The following is an 18351-nucleotide window of genomic DNA, read 5'->3' on the forward strand; positions in this document are numbered from 1 at the left end:
GCGCGCGGGGCCTGCGGGGGCGGGGCGAGGGGGTGGGGCCTCCGAGGGAGGGGCTGGCCGCGGGAGGGGGCGGGGCCGGCGCGGGGCGTGGTCACAAGGGGGCGTGGTCTCGGCGGGAGGCCCGGGTGGACGGGGGCGGGGCGGACGGGAGGGCCGGGGGCGCTCCGGCTCCGCCCCCAGGGCGCCCTTGCTGGGACCCACCTGAGGGCGCATGCGCGCGGTCTCCCTGAGGCCTCGGTTCCCACTTGTGGGGCGCAGGGGGCGGCCCTCAGCCACAAGGCCTCGGGGGCGGCCCCTCCGCGCCTTTCTGCCCTCAGCCACGTTTGGCTTACGAGGCGCCTCCCGGTTCTGAGCGCGAGGTCCTCCCGCCCGAGTAGTCTGCAGGTGACCAGGTGTGACCTGGCCCCGTGGGAGCCCAGCTGGGGCCTCCTGTCGGGGACCTCACTCACTGCTCCGGGGCCCGGGGCTCCGTGGGCGCCGTCCGGCGTGGTGGCAGCAGCCACGCGTGGCACAGGTATGGAACGCTGCCCCGTCGCAGAAAGTTCTGCGGGCCTGGCCGCTGGACGAGATAGGCCTCTGCCGTCGCAGCCTCACCTGGCCCCCTCCCTCCGCTGCCCGCCTCGGCCCTGCTCCTAGTTCTGGGGGCTGGGCGGCTCTCCTGACTACCTCTCCCGCCAGGGTTTGCCTCCCTGCCTTTCTGGCTTCTTCTGTTCTGTCACTGCCACGCGTGTGTGCCGTCCCTGGGAGGCAGGGATGGGGGTTCTCCACTCTACCCTAGCAGGGGCGCCGAGTTTGGGTGAAAGACACAGGTGACGCTCGTCAGTCTTGCAGTGTCCAGCCTGTTTAAGAGGGTACTCTGGCGAGGTTCAGCCTCTCCTGTGCTGGGTCCTCGGTAGAAATCTGGTGCAGCAGATGCCTGCCCAGGACAGCACGGGATCAGGAGCCAAGTCGCCATTGCAGGCGGCTGTGGGAGACGGGCAGATCCGGGAAGGCTTCCTGGAAGAGTGGCGCTTCGGCCGGGCCACCTCCACATCTGTCCTCCGTTGGCCTGGCCGCCCTGTGTCCAGATGACTTCCGTGTGCGGGTGAGATGGGTGCCTGGCCACAGGAGCTGCTGTCTGCTGGCTCACAGGCAGGCAGGCAGGCGTCCTTAAGCCCCTTCTCCAGCTCCCTGCAGCCTGCAGGGTGAAGGTCGGGGTGTGGCTGCTGCCTGTCCCTCCAGCCACATCTTCCACGGCCTGCTTCAGGTACCCAGCCGGTTCGGATGCTTTGTTTCCTGCGTCCCACGTCTTTTTTTCACCGACATGACAGTTAGGTCCTCTGCTTGGAACGCCCTAGTGTTCCTGATATCCCCTTTGGAACCTTCCTGTCCCCTGCCTCCCCTGGATGAGGTTCACCCACAGGCTTGTGGCCCTGGGCCCTGGTGCTTAGCTTGCCTTCTCTGCTGCACTGAAGTGATCCGTCTGTGCGTGTGTGTGTGTGTGTGTGTGTGTGTGTGTTTATCTCGCACACGTGGCTGAGAGCCCCTGGGGCATAGGGACCTCCGTCTTGGTCACCCTTGCATCTTGGGTGCCTAGCCCAGAGTCTGGAGTGGTGTGGGCGCCCAGCAGGCTGCGATGAGAGAGTGGACTGGTGACACAGGCCAGCAAAGAGTGCATGGTGAGAAATGCAGTCATGGCTGGGCGTGTGTTCAAGACGAGGGGAAGCTAGAGGCAAGGAGGCCGGCTTACCTTTCGGTTACCTTCCGGTTGGGGAGAGAAGACTCGTACTGGACCAAGCACGCCCTGGACCCTTAACGACAAGGATGGATGTGTGCTGCAGGATCCCAGAGAAGGGGGGGGGGTCTTCCCAGGGTCCCAGAGAAGGGGGAGTCTTCCCGGGGTCTCAGAGAAGGGAGGGGTCTTTCTGGGGTCCCAGAGAAGGGGGGGGTCTTCCCAGGGTCCCAGAGAAGGGAGGAGTCTTCCCGGGGTCCCAGAGAAGGGGGGGGTCTTCCCGGGGTCCCAGAGAAGGGGGAGGGCTTCCCAGGGTCCCAGAGAAGGGGCAGGTCTTCCCGGGTTCCCAGAGAAGGGGGGGTCTTCCCGGGGTCCCAGAGAAGGGGGGGGTCTTCTCGGGGCCCCAGAGAAGGGGGGTCTTCCCGGGGTCCCAGAGAAGGGGGGGGTCTTCCCGGGGTCCCAGAGAAGGGGGGGGTCTTCCCGGGGTCCCAGAGAAGGGGGAGTCTTCCCGGGGTCCCAGAGAAGGGAGGAGTCTTCCCGGGGTCCCAGAGAAGGGAGGAGTCTTCCCGGGGTCCCAGAGAAGGGAGGAGTCTTCCCGGGGTCCCAGAGAAGGGAGGAGTCTTCCCGGGGTCCCAGAGAAGGGAGGAGTCTTCCCGGGGTCCCAGAGAAGGGAGGAGTCTTCCCGGGGTCCCAGAGAAGGGGGGTCTTCCCGGGGTCCCAGAGAAGGGGGGGTCTTCCCGGGGTCCCAGAGAAGGGGGGGTCTTCCCGGGGTCCCAGAGAAGGGGGGGGTCTTCCCGGGGTCCCAGAGAAGGGGGGGTCTTCCCGGGGTCCCAGAGAAGGGGGGGTCTTCCCGGGGTCCCAGAGAAGGGGGGGGTCTTCCCGGGGTCCCAGAGAAAGGGGGGTCTCCCCGGGGTCCCAGAGAAGGGGGAGGGCTTCCCGGGGTCCCAGAGAAGGGGCAGGTCTTCCCGGGGTCCCAGAGAAGGGGGGGTCTTCCCGGGTTCCCAGAGAAGGGGGGGTCTTCCCGGGGTCCCAGAGAAGGGGGGGGTCTTCCCGGGGTCCCAGAGAAGGGGGAGTCTTCCCGGGGTCTCAGAGAAGGGAGGGGTCTTTCTGGGGTCCCAGAGAAGGGGGGGTCTTCCCAGGGTCCCAGAGAAGGGAGGAGTCTTCCCGGGGTCCCAGAGAAGGGGGGGTCTTCCCGGGGTCCCAGAGAAGGGGGGGTCTTCCCGGGGTCTCAGAGAAGGGAGGGGTCTTTCTGGGGTCGCAGAAAAGGGGGGCTTCGCAGGTCATGGGCTTTGAGCTGGGCCAGGCAGCACAGTGATGTTTGGTCGGCCAGAAAGGGTGGGTGGGTGTCGTGGGGGTTTAACACTAGTCGTACCTGCCATGCTCACGTGGTCCTCTGGGGGCCAGGCTCTGGTCCTCAGCTGTTTAGGCTCCATAGCTCAGTTCATTTCCACAGTGAGCCCGGGACAGGGCCTCTTATGTTTTCATAGTACAGATGAAGAAACTGAGGCACAGGAAAGGAGACTTGCCCCAAGTCCCTTAACTGTGAAGTCCTAAGGTACCACCCATCCAGCCTGGGACACCGATGCTTCCAAGGTTTGGGCACCTTGTTGTTACTCCTGTTTGGGGTGTGAACAGCTGGCCCAGGCCGAGGCCTGATTGATTGGTTGATTGATTTACTTATTTATTTACTTACTTAACTTACACGCTGTGTGTGTGGTCACTGGATCCGTTCTGACTACCGTGTGTGTGCAAGTGGAACTAGGTGTGCGGCTCAGGGCAGCTGGAGTCGATGCCGTTTGTCAGAATCCGGTTTGGCTGGCGACAGTCAGGACGGACTCGCTGGTAATCTGAAGCTGGGCGTCCTGTTGGACTCCGGTTCTGCGCCCCCGGCCGCCCCGCGCTGCCCGTCTCCTGAGCCCACCCCGGGCCCGTGCCGCAGCCTGGGTGACAGAGCAGACAGACCAAAGGGACGGGGTGGGGGCCCTCCTGCGCGGCCAAGCGTCTGGTGGTTCAGCATTGGTGCCGGCCTGTGCTTCTGCGCCCTGCCGTGAGCACCCTGATCCCGCTTGGGTGTGCGGAGGCAGGTGACGAGAGTGACTGTACCTGTTGCCAGGCGACGGCCTGGGGCCCAGGGAGGGCTCCTCCCGCACCCGGGCTGGGCCTCCGTGGCAGATGCAGCCGGCCTGCCCCCCGACCCCCCACCCACGGGAGCCGCACCTCTGAATGCCCGTCTGTGGCCCGGGCCTGGAGCCGGTGGCTGCGGGTGGCTGTTTGTTGAAGAAGTGAGGTTGGTTGTGACGGAGCCGGCTGGAACCTGTGGTCAGCGCTCCTGTGGAGCCAGGGAACCTCCCCTAGGAAGGGAGTTAGTTGTCTTGGCCCACATCCCGGTGGAGAAAACAGGACTCACCAACGAGCTGAACCCGGTGCCTTGCAGGTGCCTGAGCCAGCCGAGCAACGGGGACAGTGGTGTCTCCCGGGGGCCCTTGGTTCCGTGCGTTCCCTGCAGCCCAGGGCTGCCCTCCGCAGCCTGTTACGGCTATGGGATTGTCCCCGTCAGCCCGAAACCCTAGTAAGGGCTGGGACAGGTGTGAAGTAAAGGAAAGGTGATTCCACACTTGGCTTCAAACCCAAACCACGCTGGGTGGAGCCCTTCCCCGCTTGTAGGTCCGCCCCAGGCTTGGGGAAGCCTCGTCAGGACTCGGCCCAGTTTGGGGGGCTGCAGGTGTCCTTACAGGTGTGCTGGGCCGGTGCCTGAACGCACAGGATCTCTGGCAGGGCCCCTCCCACGGTCTCTGCTCAGGGCTGCCATCTGAGGTGTGGAACACTCTTCAGGGAGTTTCGAAGGCCGGGTCTTGCACAGAGGCTCAGGGTACGTGGTGAGCAGCTGGGGGCCACCCCGACGGCTTTCCTGGCGTCCTCAAGGATGCTGCCGTGCGTATGTCACAGAGTGAGGTCACAGCGCGTGGTCAGCGGGGGTGTAGAGAGGGCCCCCGCTCTGCGTGTGGCTGTGGGTGGGGCTGGAGGGTCTGGGTACATACCTGGGAAGGGGTCCTGGGAGTTGGTGAGGCCTCAGCTGACTCTCGGATGCTGAGCATCATCTGGGCTCGGGGGCGGGAAGGCGGTTGCAGGCAGCAGGAGACACGAGGGAAGGCATAAAGGCGTGCAGGTCTCCCACAGGCCAGCCCGGCTGAGGATGGCTGGGGGAACTAGGCTGGGGCGCGGGGCAGGGGTCTGGGCCAGATGGCACCCGGGGCTGGTGGTGGGAGGCTGCCGGGGGCAGTGGGAGGTCCAGGCCTGTGGGCCCCGTGGCTCAGTATCATGTGGCTGGGTCCGTGGTGGTGTAACAGTGCCGCAGATCCCCTCGGTGGAGGGATCACGGGCCGGGGACCGGGATGGCGGGGTGCTCGCGGGGCTCCTGCTTTGGGAGAGCAGAGCCTGGTCGTCACGCTGACCCCATGAGCCCCCAGCCTGGAGCTCTGGCCCGGTAAACCTTTACTGTTTTCTTTAATGGATCGACGGGAAATGGTCTTATTTTCTGTCTCTGATGTCCCCTGAGAGGGGACTGGGACCAGCCCCGACTGAGTTAGCATCCTGCTACGGAAACAGTGAGGCCCTGCAGATGTGGCAGCTCAGGGTCTTAGTTGTAGCGTGCTGACTGATGTCCTCATTAGCGTGTCCCCGAGCTGGCCCTTTGTGGTCCTGCAGCCATCCGGGCAGCGGGGGCCGTCGCAGGGGCGGACACTGAAGCCCTGGGGTGGGGGAGGGGTGCCCAGGGTGCGGGAAGGGGGGTGCTGTGGGGCTGAGGGAGTGCCCCCCTTCTGAGTGACCTCGGGCTGGACCCCCCCTTCGGAGGGCCGGCTCTGCTGGACGGGGAAGGTGAGGTGTGGGTCGTTTTCGAGTTGGATTAGCAGGAATGCGGGGGGACCGACCGTAGTCACCCCTGATTATTGACCTCTGGTGTCTGCCTGGCCCCTGCTGGGCTCCTTGTGTTCCTCAGGTCAGGAGACTTCCCCGGCCTGGGTGGCTCATCCACAGGCACAGGCCCGTAAGGGACCCGTCTGGTCATCCCTGAGCTGCCCCGTCTGCCCCGCATTCTTGTCCCACCGCTTGGGGGCTGGAAGGCGCCTCCGCCCTGAAGGATGCCCTGTGAGTTAGTGGCCGTGTTAATGGTGCCGTGATTATGTTATACAGACTTAATCCTGGGCCCCTCTCCCATTTGGAGCTGCCATCAGGCTCATTCTAAAGGAGAGCTTGGCAAAGGTCTGAGGGCTTTAGGGAATCCAGGTATCAAAGTGCAAACTAGCACCTGGGGACTGGAGGCCGAGGCGGACCAGTGAGGCTGGATGGAAGGGGGTGGGGGGATGGAATGAGCTCATTGGTGGCTGGTGGCTGGCTCTCCCCGGCCCACGGAAAGATGTCCTGTCACTGAGTCGGCATTCTCAGGGCTTTGGGGCCTGGTGCCACGCTTGGGCACCCACCTGTTCACATGTGTCCTCCTGTCCCCCGGGGCAGACCCTGGGTGTGGTCTGAGGGGTGCAGACTGGGCCCGCAGGGGACACTGGGGCCGCAGGGCGGCTGTGACGGAGGAGGGGGGATGGCCTCTGGGGAAGATGGCGGGGGGGGGGCAGACAGGCACCCTGAGGGACAGTGGGGGCATTAAGGTGCTGGACAGAGGCAACACGGAGGAGATGGGTGCACCCCCCCCCCCCCCCCCCGGCCACCTTCGGCTGCCTTCCATTGGGATCCATAATCCATCCCAGCCAAGTCTTTGGAAGGGGGCATGTTTTTGAACCAGCAGCCCGGAATCAGTCTTCCCCCACGTTAGACCCACTCAGCACAACAGCCCCCTTCCCGGGCTGGGCTCCTGCTCCGCACCGGCTTTTAGCAGCTGTGCTGACGAGGAGTCGAGGAGTCGGACTCATTACTCAGGTCTGGCCTCCTTCCCCTGCTGCGTCACCCACAGCGAGGGCGCTAATGAGCGTGGGCCGGTGGTGGGGGCAGAGCCCCGTCTCCTCCTTCCTGGTCCCGGGTCCAGAGAGTCTGCAGCCTCCAGCCGGGGCTCCTCGCTCGTTCCTCACACTGTGGCTGTCCTTGCCGAGGCGTGGTGCTGGTCGGTCTGTCCCTCTCCTGCGGGCAGCACTTGGGGGGTGCTCGCACCGTAGGGCCGCCTCCCTCCCTCGGCTTTGCAGCTCCTCGCCGTCTGACCTGATCACCTTTGCGGCCTTCGGTCAGCCTGCCCGGCCGACTTCTTGGCCTCCCGAGCCAGATGTCAGCTCTGCTGTCTGTCTGTCTGTCTGTCTGGAATAGCTGGTGCCAGCCCTGCCGGGTGGTCCCCTCCAGGTGAAGGCTGGGTTGAGTTCTGCTGTCTGGAAGCCTGCCCCGTCTGTGGGGCCTGCTTGAGTCCTTCGGGAGGGCAGGGCACACAGAGTCTCACCTGGCTGGTTCCTCGCTGCCCGTGGTGTCGGGCTCCCCGTGCGCTCCCCTGGGTCACCCGTGGCCCCAGGCAGGGATTGGCACATAGTAGGCGCTCGATAGACACTTGTGCAAGCACCGGCTAGCAGTTGGAAAGGGCTGTTACCCTCTGCTGGGCCCCTGGTGCACCTGGGGTCACCCCCACATCTCCAGCGGGTGGGAAGCTGTGAGGGGCACTGAGAGCATGGGTGGGCCAGCCCTGAGCAGGTTACTCACGTGTGCCGTGTGCACTCCTCACAGCAAGAGGAGAGGGCTGCTTGGAGCTGGAGCCCGGGTGGGGCGGGGTGGGGGAGGGGTGACTCCCAGCTCCCTGCTTCCCAGGACAGGGGTGAGCCGGCCGCCACGGACCTTTGGCAGGTGGGTGATGTGTGCGCAGTGCCGCGGGGGCCCTGAGGAGCGCCTCAGGCTGTGAGCCGAGTGCATGGTGGGTGGTCTTCGTGTCACTGATGGGAGCAGGGCAGTGGGCAGGTCCCTTCTCTTGGACTGCGAGAGGGGACTTCGTTCTCCCAAGGCCGGAAGCAAGCTCGGCAGAGCTGGGAGTGGAAGCCCGCGTGTCGGCCGTGGAATTTGGGCTCTGTCTTTCGCCGGCTGCCCCGTGGCACTGTGGAGCCTGGAGTGTGGAGAGCTGCTAGGCCAGCAGGTTTGACATCGCTCACTGGGACCGGGCATGGGGGCTCTAGTCACCCCTGCCCTGTGTGCCCCCTCCCGTTACCCAGAACAGCTCTGGATTCGTGTGTCACCTGTACTGTCCGAAGGAGGGATTCTGTCACCGGGGACAGTTGTGAACCTGGTTCGGCATCCGTGGTACACGCGGGGAGCAGAGGCCAGAGCTGCCTGCCCCTGTGGCCCCAGCCGTGCCCGGCCTCCCGGTCTGACAGCACGTTGGGGCAGACCACCTGCTACCTCTGTGCCTCTGGCCACCTGCAGGAGGGTGTGGAGGCCATCGTGGGAGAGGGGCCCCACGGGCAGCACGGAGGAGGGCCAGGTTGGCGGGGGTGAGGTCAGACAGACGGGTGTAGGCGCGGATGTGATTGGGCGGGTGGGGGTCCTAAGGATACAGGTGGCTCTCACCGCCGTAGGTAACAGCTTCCCCCAGGCGATCCCCCAGGGATCGGCAGGACGGGCTCGGTGCCGTCAGAGACCCAGGCTGACCGAGCAGCCACCGTTGAGAATGTAGCCTTCCCGCCACAGGGAAAGAACTCTGGGGCTCTGGTCCTGGGAACTAAATGCTTGGCTCAGAAGGGAGCTGGGTTGCTTTTGTTCCCAACTCGTTGTCCGGAAGGACTCCGGTGGCTCTGCCTCAGGGGGCCGGGGACAATGGTGCCGCCCTGCTTCCCGAGGGAGGGAACCAGACTTGGTGGCCAGCTCTGCTGATGCTCACACCGCCTGGCCAGGCGACTTTGTGCATTTGGAAGACCACCCTTCTCTCCTGGGCTTCCTCCCTCTTCCTCCTGGGGGGGGTCCCCTGTGCACAGAGAGCTTGGGCCCTGTCTAGTCCCACATTCCAGGAGGCAGGTGCTCAGGAAACCAGCTCAGATTGAATATGGCCCCTGCTCTGTCCACTCAGTGACTCCGGGCACGGAGACGGACAGCCTGGTGCCTTTTTTCTGTTACGTGTTTAATTTCGTGACAATGGTACACTCACATGTCGCTGTGAGAAAGAATTCTGAGCCGTCCTGTGGACCCTTCCCCGGTTTCCCCAGCGGTGATGTCTTGCAAAGCCCTCGTGTGCTGTCACACCCAGGATTGCAGTTCAAGCACAGGCTGTTTTCCTTTCTGCCGCTGAGAGGACCCCTCCCGTGTGGCTCTTTTACAGCCACGCCCATCTTCCTGCCCTGCCCCCCCCCCCCCCCCCCCAACTCCTGGGACCGGCCAATCCGCCCTTCTTGCTCCAGTGTCACGTCAAGAGTGTCACCTAAACGGAGTCCCGTATGGCATGTTTCCTCTGGGGACTGGCTCTGTCCCTTGGCATAGCTCCCTGGAGATTTCCCAAGGTTGCCACACGTGTCAGTAGTCTGTTTCTTTTCGTGACTGAGTCCTGCTCTGCAGTGTGGATGCACCGCAGGGAACCCTTCCGGTGCCCTCGCATTTCTGCACTTCGAACGGTTCATGTGGTCCGCGAGCACGCACGCAGCCCAGAGTTCCAAGTGCCCCCATGGCAGCCGGCCCCGTCCTCCGCTCCACAGGTGACACTGTTCCTGGTTTCTGATACACGCTGCCCGGTCTATGAATATCAGTATCAGCCAAACATTTTTCCTTTGTGTCTCGCGAGTCGTGTGCTGACAAGTCTGTGCGCCTTGGTGTTTGTTTCCTCCTTCTAAACAGAATGTCCTGGAGACCTTTCTATATTGACACAGAGGGCTTCTCTTTTTTCCTTTTGAACACAGCTACAGGGTGTTTCCAGCACGGATGTGCCAGAATCAACTCAGTAGTCCTTTGTTGGTGCCAACGTAGGTGCTTTCCGGTCCTCGCGTGTTGCGGAAGGAACAGCCTTCGTCCCTGTTTAAGGACAGTGTGTGTGCAGGGTAGGTGCCCTGCAGGGCCGACTCTGGCCCAGAGAGACATGCTTTTCGGGCGATGAGGCACACTGCCAACCCGCCTTCCCGAGCGCAGTGTGTTTTGTGCCCCGGGAAGGCCGGGAGGCGCCCGACTGCCCCCGCGCTCTCCGTGCCGGCAGTGAGCAAGCTTCAGAGAGGGACGCGTCTGTATTCCCTTCATTAGGAATAAGTGTGCTGTCTCTTTATACGTCGAAGAGGCCTTTGTATTTTGTGCACTTTGTTTCTTTGTTCATTTTCACAAAGCGTGTTGTTGATCTTTTTCCTACAGCCTATGGAAATTAGCCCTTTGAGCGTCAGATGCGTTAGGTCACTTGCCTTCTCTGGTTATTGTTTCTCTTTCGCCATCCAGAAGCTCTTCTGGGGTTCAGTTCATCAACCTTTATATCGTGGCTTTGGATTTCGAGTACAGTTGACAAGGGCTGCTTTTCGCGTTTACAAAGCAACGCAGTCTTCTCCTAGTGTTCGCTGTTTTATTTTTAAAGTTTCCATCCGTGTGTCTGTTACGGTGTGGGGTGTGAGGTACGAGTCCGACTCGCCTTTTCCAGATGCTTCAGCAGGAGTCCCATCCAGATGGTCTTACCCTGCCAGTTTTAGGTTCTAGCTTAGTCATGCCCTGAATTCCCATCTCTGTTTAGGTTTTTCTTAAAGGTGTGTTTTTTCCTAACGGCGAGAACACGCAGCGCGAAGCCTGCTGTCCTAAACGCAGGTGTACGAAGCGTGTTGCTGACCAGAGGCACGGTGTCGTAGAGCCCATCTCTCGGCCGTACTCGTCTCGCTCGACCGAAGCTTTGTGTCCGTTGATTACCAGCTCCCGGTTTCCCCCTCCGCTCAGTCCCGGCCGCCGTGCCCCTGACTCTGTGAATTTGGCTGGTTCAGATGCGTCATGTAATGCCGTCGTGCGGTGTTTGTCCTGTGACTGGCCGATGGCACTGAGCACAGCGTCCTCACGGCTCATCTGTGCTGGCGCGTGTTACAGACCTTCCTTCTTTTTCGAGGCTGAATAACATTCCATGGTATGGAGGTGCCGTTTCTCTGTGGATGGGTGTGGAGGTGGTTTCTGTATCGGCCCCTGTGAACGGTGCCACCGTGAGCACGGGAGTGCTACCCTCTCTTTGCGACATCCTGATTTCAGTTCTTGTTGGGTAAATACGGAGACGTGGGGTTGCTGGGTCATTTGGTAGTTCTAGTGTTATTCTTTTGAGGAAGCTCCACGCTGTTTTGCACAGTGGCCGTGCCGTTTTGCATTAACCCTGTGTACAGGTTGTGATTTCTCTACATCCTCCCCAACGCTTGTTAGCTTTTGGTTTTTTGATGGTCATCCTGACGGACGCGAAGTAGTATCTCATACTGGTTTTGACTTCCATTTCCCTGGTAATTAGTGGTGTTGAGCATTCTTTCACATATTTGTTGGCCATTTGTATGTCTTTTTGGAGAAATGTCTGTTCAAGTCCTCAGCCCGTTTTATAATTGAGTTATGCTATTATCTTTTAGTGTTGAGCTGTAGCATTTCCTCGTATGGTTTGGAGATTAGCTCCTCATCGGATCTCTGGCTTGCACACGTCGTATTCCTTGGGTGCCTTCTCACTCTGTTGACGGTTTGCTTGGGTCTGCAGACGCCTCTTAGTTTGATGAAGTGACATTTCTCTGTTTTTGTCGCCTTGTGCTCCATGAAGCCGTTGCTGAGACTGATGTCATGAAGCTTCCCCCTGGGCTTTCTTCTAGGAGTTTTACAGTTTGGGTCTTATAAACCTTTGCATTTTTAATTTTGAGTTGGTTTTGTGCACAGTGTAAGATGGGGTCCAGCTTCATTTTTGCATCTGTGGCTTCAGTGCTCCCAGCACCTTTTGTTGAAGGGACTGTCCTTTCCCTGCCGTGTGTTCTCGGCACGCGTGTCGAAGGTCAGTTGGCTGTGTGGGCTTATTCCTGGGCTCTGTTGTGTTGGTCCGTATGTCTGTCTGCATGCTAGTTGCTACTGTTCTAACTTCTGTGGTTTTGTGATGTATTTTGAAGTCCAGGCGTGTGATGTCTCCCAACTTTTTGCTCTTTGTTGAGTCGACGGTGTTTGCTTTCTGCGAGCTGTTCCCTTGTCCGCGTGTGCAGATGTAGACGCTGCTTCAGTTACTGACGCCTTACTGTGTGTTTTCACATCTCTGAGAACACAGTGCTCGTCTGTCCTAATTGTGGGGGGCGTTTTCTAGATTGTCTTCGTGTGGACTTTGAATTAGCTTGTCTGTTTGCCCAGCCCGTCCACCAAACACGCGTGCACACACTCAGAACCCCCAAACCACCTTGGTTTCAGGTTGGTTTCAGGTTGGACTTGTGGTGAAGCTGTAAGTTGACTCGGGAGAGTGACATCTTTGTGATCCCGAGACTTCCGCTCGAGCTGTGGCTTATCTTCCCACTCGTTTTGGTCCCCTTTTGCGTTCTTCTTCAGCATCGCCGCGCTTTCTTTGCAGGAAGTTTTGGCCTTTTTACCGCGAGGAGCCTTTTCCGTGCTGTCCCCTGTCTGCGTGAGCGCGTGCGAATCCTGTCGGTATCTGCATAAAACTCGGTCCCCTGCTACCTCGCTGGGCCCTCCTGTGGTTTAGTGTGGTTACCGTGGGTTCTCAGGTGTCCAGGCAGAGCTGGCGGTGCTGTGTACCCCTCCCTCTCCAGTCTCGTCCCTGGGTTCTGCCTGTTACCAGTCGTGGGGGCCGGTTCCCGCACTGTTACCGTGACTAACTGCGGTTGTCATGGGCGCCTGGTGGGCGTGGCTTTTGGAGTAAGGTACAAATGTGTCACGAGCCCAGGAAGAGCCCGTCCTTTCTCTTGTGTTTTTTCTTTTGAAGCAAAAATCACCGTTGAGATTGGTCAGTTCCCTTTCTGAAGGTCACGTGTGGGACAATCGCAGCACTTCTCTCCTTGGATACGTAAACGTAAGACCTCATACGGGTGGCATCGCTGAGGGTGGCGCGCTCTTGACCCGGTGGACGTGCCTCGCGTGGTCTGATTCGTGATCGCGTAAGGGCCGCCCGGTGCTTCTGCTTTCGTTTACTTCAGCGTCCGTGTGCTGCTCGTTACACGAAGGTGGATCCGCGCCTTCTTCGGGGTTTGGTACCAGTGCTGCGCTTGCTTCCTGAAGGTCACTTAGGAATCTTCGGTGTTCTCAGGGCGCCTGGGGGACTCAGGCCGTTAAGCCTCCAACTCTTGATTTCGGCTCAGCTCGTGATCTCACGGTTCGGGGGGTCGGGCCCCGTGTTGGGCTCTGCACTGATGGCACGGAGACTGCTTGGGATTCTCTCTTTCCCTCTCGCCCCCCCTCAAAGTAAATAAATAAACATTAAAAAGAGAAAAAAAAAAGAAATCTTGTGTGTTCTCAAGAATAGTTTGATAACACTGAATTACATGGTCTTTTCACTTTTTATTATTTTTATTTTGAATTACGAGGTCTTTACGGGGCAAGTAGAGTTCGCCTGTGAAGCTTGTGGGGGAGGGGGCTGGGGCTTTTTTGTTAGTTTGTTTGTTTCCGTTTTAAGAAAGAGAGTTCTTTTTTAAGTTTTTTCTGCTGGGGTCAGTCTTCTAAATCACACACATGTTCCCAGACAAATATCAGTCTCATCCAGGCTGCCAGATTAATTCACGTACACTCGAGGAAAATGGTCTCTTATGAGTCTTAATTTTCTTGGTCTCTGGGGCTGTTTCCCTCCCGTTTGCTCCCACCGCTGCTTGGTTGGGTTAGCTGCTACACTTGGCCGTTGAACACAGTGGGGGGTGGGCTCACTGTCGCCCCGCACGGTCAGAAATCTGTGTGTAGCCTGCGCCTCCCCAGAAGCTTGGCCAGTGATGGCCGCCTGCTGGCTGGAAGCCTTCCTGAAGTCCGGACACCCCTTGTTCAAGGGCCGACCGCAGTGATTCTTTTGTCACTCTCACTGTTCTTCACAGATTCGGCTTTAAGATGTTCTCGTTGAGTTCATTTTTCTGCTTCTCTGCCTTGTAACTCATCGCTTTTCGCTTACAGTTAACTTCCTTTGCTTTTTTTCAGGTTGTCTGTTTTCTTCGGTGTTTGATTTGTATGCTTGATTCATTTGTTTATGTTTTTTTCCAAAAAGTGTTTCCTGTGGAAGAGCTTTTTCTTAAGTTCTGATCAAGTATGTTTTCTGTATCATCACTGCTGGAAGCTCTGTGATTTTGGCTGATATTATCCTGTTTGGTCGAAGGATCGTTCAGGAGCAAGGTTTAAAATTTCCAAGTGACGTGCCTTTTGAGTCATTGGTTTTGTCATTAACGAAAGTTTTAGTTGCATTTTGAGTAGGGAATACGGACTGTTCCCTTTTGGACTTTCTGGGTTTTATGCAGTTTTCCTTGTGGCCTTAATGTGGAGTTTGTTTTTGTCACTGTGTCACAGGTGCTCGGAAAGAGGCTCTGTTTTCGAACCTGGATGTGTGGAGGCTGATGTGTGTACCAGTCAGTTCCACAGCCTCAGCCGTGTCATTTGGGTCACATGTCCCCTTGGTTCCTGTGCGCTGGCTCTGCCGTGGACCAAGGCGAGTGAATCGTGGTCTCTGCCGTCGGCACATTTCTGTCTCTTTCTCCTTGTCTCTCCTGTGAATGTTGGCTGCTGTGTGGCGTGGGGCACGGCTATTTAAAACTATTTTATTTTTATTCTCAGTTGCACCTGTTAGTATCATGAAGTGCCCTTCTCCGTCCCATTTCTGTGTTGCCTGCGTTCGGGTCGTGACAAATGGTGCTTCCGCTAGTTTGCATTTGTTGGTATGCCTTTGCACATCCTTTTATTCCTGACCCTTTTGAAGGACCTCAGATGTGTCTCTTATGTGCCACATGAAGTTGGATTTGGCTGTGTGATCCGATCTGAGAATCTTTTTTTTTTTTTTTTTAATTTCACCGGAGAAGGTAAACTAACGTACGATAGTTGGTAGATCAATTATATTTGATTTAAGTTCTCTCATGTTGTGTGTGTGTGTGTGTTTGACGTCTTCTACTCTCTGGTGGGTTTTTCTTCTCTGTTTATTTTTTGAAGTCTGTATAGTTCTGACATTTAGGCAGAGTCTGTATCTGCTGTAAGGGTTCCCTTTGTTTTGCTGCCTCACGTAATGCCATTAGTGCTCTGTGTGTGGGGACCGCCTTATTAAGTACCTTCTGTGTCAAGCAGAATATTATCTCCTCCTGTCTTCGTCCCCCCCGACCCTTCAACCCTGTGGAGCCACCCTAAGCCATGAAACTTGGGAGTGTGTTATGGCAGAAAGGGACTTTGCAGGTGTAATTAAGGTTGTGGTCCCTAAAAGGAAGAGTTGATCTTGGATTATCTGGGTAGGCTCAAAGTGATTCCTTGAGCCCTTAAAAGCAGAGGACTTTGTCCAGGGAGAAGTGAGAGAGTCTGAGAGTGAGAAGGACTTGTGGTGCAGGGCCGGAGGGGGGCGGGGGGCCTCTGGCCCAGGGTTGACCAGCTGACCGCAGCCCTGTGGCCGCACGGACCCGTGTTCAGCCAGGGGTCTCAGCCGCCTCCCAGAGCCGCAGGCGGCCGGGCGAACTCCTGACCTGCAGAAACTGTCCCGACCTGCAGAACCCGCGGCTCTGTCTGGTCTGCCGTCAAGTCCGCGGTCCTCGCTCGACGGCAGCGAGGAACAAGTACCCTTTCCGCGAGTCGTGGCTGTGATGATGCGCCTTGTTATTTTCTTCTCCTCACTCGGGTGCGGTCAGCACAGTTGGTTCCCTTACTCAGCTCTACCTTCGTGCCATTATTACTTGTACTTGTCACGAAAGCGTCGGCGGTCCGTCCGTCCTCTGCCTCGGAGCTCTTCCTGCCCAGGCGAGGACCTGGTTCGCCCACCTCCCTTCCCGTCCCCTTCCTCCTCCATCCCCTCTCCACACTCACCTGTGTGGTTTGCCTTCTGTCTGTCTCTCCAGCCCCACGTCTGTCTGTCTTGCACCTACGGGGAAGCTTGCTTGGTGCTCCCCACCCTTTTCATCATGCCCCCCCCGAAGGCGGAGGGTTGCCCTGACCTTGCTTTTTCAGAATGGCTGATGGGCGGGGCCTGCGTGTTCAGACGGTGCTTCTGGGCTGGGGCGCCAAGTGCGTGTTGAAGGGACCCTCTGTCTTCTGCACATCCTGTAGAGGCCTCTCCTTGGTCTCCTCCCTCGGAGGGCGCCCGGGCCTGCCCAGCTTGTTTTCTTCCTGAGGCTGTCATGTCTTTCTTTTGTCCTCAGCGGGTCACCTCTCTTGTCTTTGTCCTTTGTGACCCTTGTCTTTGTTTTCTGGGCCGAGACTCTCTCTCTCTCTTTCTGAGTCAGTTCTTGCGACTCTGCTTGTGGACTTCCCACGGAGGGACAAGTGCTTGTGAGTCTGCAGTTCAGGGCTTTGCTCTGCTTCGTGTGGGGTGTGTGGGTGTCCCTCACCTCTCGGCAGGTGTCCCTGCTCTATTCTTTGTCCCTCACCCCGCCTCGTAGTGTATCAATGCTGGGCAATTCTTTCACTGGTCTTTTTTAAAAAGTTTTAAAATTTTCTTTTTTTATTCTAGTAAAATATACATAACATAAAATTTGCCGTTATAATCATTTTTTTTTTTTAAAGTGAACTCTGCAGCCAGTGTAGGGCTTGAACTCATGACCCTGAGATCAAGAGCCTGCCAGGCGCCACCCACTGCAACCACTTTTAAGTGTATCATTCCGTGGCATTCGATGCATTTATAAGCTTGTGCAGCCACGACCACCGTCCACCTCTAGAACTCTCCTCTTCCCAAACTGAAGCTCTGTCCCCGTTGCACACCAGCTCCCGTCGCCCCACCAGCCCGTGCCTCCATCGTTCTACTTCCTGTCTCAGAACCCGAGGCCCCCGGGGACCTCCTCCTGGTGAAGTCACGCAGCCTTTGTCCTTTGGTGTCTGGCTGTTTGCATTTAGCACCGTGCCTTCCAGGTTCATCTTTGCTGGAGGTCGGGATTTCCTTCCTTTTCAAGGCTGAGCAGTAGCGCGGTGGAGGGACCACATCCGTCCACCCGTCGTCCACAGACACTTGAGTTTCTTCCGTGTTCTGGCCGCTGCCAACGTGGTTTCCGTCCCTTCCTTCGATTCCTTTAGGTATCTGCCCACACGTGGCGCTGCTGGGTCACGTGGGAATGCTGTCATTTTGCACACCCACCGGGAGTGCATGCGGTTCCCTTTCTGCACGTCCTCTCCAACTCTTGTTGCTTCCTGGGTTGTTCTGACAGTAGCCGTCCTTCTGAGTGTGAGGTGGCACCTCGCTGTGGCCGTGGCCTGCGTTTCTCTGACACACGATGTCGAGCGTGGGTCCGCGTCACACGTCTTCTCCGAGGGAATGTCTGTGCGGGGCCCTTTGCCCGTTTGTAATAGGACTGGCCCTTCTGTTGTTGAGTTTTAGGAAGTTTCTTTATATGCTCAGTATTAATCCCTTATCAGACGTGCCTGGCAAACGTTTGTCCCCGGTCTGTGGGTTGCCTCTTCACGCTGCTGATCGTGTGCTTTGATGCACAAGAGTCTTTAATTTTGATGGCGTCTGATTCATCTTTTTTTTTTTTTCTTCTTTTGCCTGTGCTTTTGGTGCCAGACTGAACAGCCACGGCCACGTCCAGCGCCACGAAACTGCTGCTCTGTGTTTCTCTCTTGAGTTTTAGACTTTGGCTCCCATGTTTGATCTTTTTTTGCGCTAATTTTGTGTATGGGGTTAGGTAAGTGTCCAGCTTCGTTTTGCTGTGTGCGGATGTCCAGTTTCCCAGCCGTGTGCTGAAGGGACTGGTCTTCCCTGGTGAGTGGTCCTGGACCCTGGTTGGAATCACTCGACTGCATACGTGAGGGTCTGTTTCTGGCCTCTCTGGTCTTTGCCGCTGGTCTGTGTGTCCGTCTTTATGCCGACATTTATGCCGACATCACAGTTTTGATGACCGTAGCTTTGTAGTAACTTTTAAAATCAGGAAGTATGAGGCCTCCAACTCTGTTCTTTTTTCAGTATTGTTTTGGCTCTTGGGACTTTATTGTTCATTTTGGAACAAATTGTTTTTTTTTTTTCCCTGGATCAGTCCTCGTAAGACTCTCCCTGCCCCCTTCTCAGAGAGGTGGGGCAGGGGGTGCCTAGAGGGGAGCAGCCTGTGCCCGCAGGCCACCCATCTGGGCACTTCTCCCCATAGTCACGGCTGCTGTGCTGACATAGCCTGACCGGCCTCTCGGGCTGCCTCTGACATCCCTCCTTGCCTGGCTCTGTTCTCAGTGACTCAGGGTTAGTCTGTGGCGTTCAGGGAACGTGAGGTCCTTCCGAGACCTGCCCCTGCGCTGCTCCCCCCCTCCCCCGCCACTCTGATTCCCTGCACTTCCTCCTGTGAGGACTCTGCTCAGCTCACCTGCTCTTTGTGGGTTTTTCCTGTGTTGTAGGGCTGCAAATTGTAGTCATTTCTTACTTCCTCTGAATACGAAGTGTTCAGTTAGTTTTAAGGTTTTTGTTTGATTACCTTTTGGTGGGGGGAGGGTCATTCTCCTCACCATCGTAATGTGATTTCTGGGAGGAAATAGGAAAAACTATGCTCAGTTCATTTCCTTGTATTCAGTGATCCAGACTGTGGGAAGGAAAACAGGTCGGTGTGGTTCCCGTGCCTGTTCCGGTGCTG

The 18351-nt window shown here is 57.9% G+C and overlaps 1 protein-coding gene across 1 annotated transcript in view; it reads left to right on the plus strand.

Annotated features, from left to right (window-relative positions):
* The first annotated feature begins 240 nt into the window (after positions 1 to 240).
* Positions 241 to 18351, plus strand: part of TSNARE1 (t-SNARE domain containing 1) — a 162479-nt gene continuing 144368 nt past the window's right edge. Inside the window, 1 exon segment of the mRNA XM_032591902.1 lies at positions 241 to 514. The gene's annotated coding sequence lies outside the window, so the exon portion shown is untranslated.

Source organism: Lynx canadensis, chromosome F2 (genome assembly GCF_007474595.2).
Source record: "Lynx canadensis isolate LIC74 chromosome F2, mLynCan4.pri.v2, whole genome shotgun sequence".
In the NCBI taxonomy this organism is placed as follows: domain Eukaryota; kingdom Metazoa; phylum Chordata; class Mammalia; order Carnivora; family Felidae; genus Lynx; species Lynx canadensis.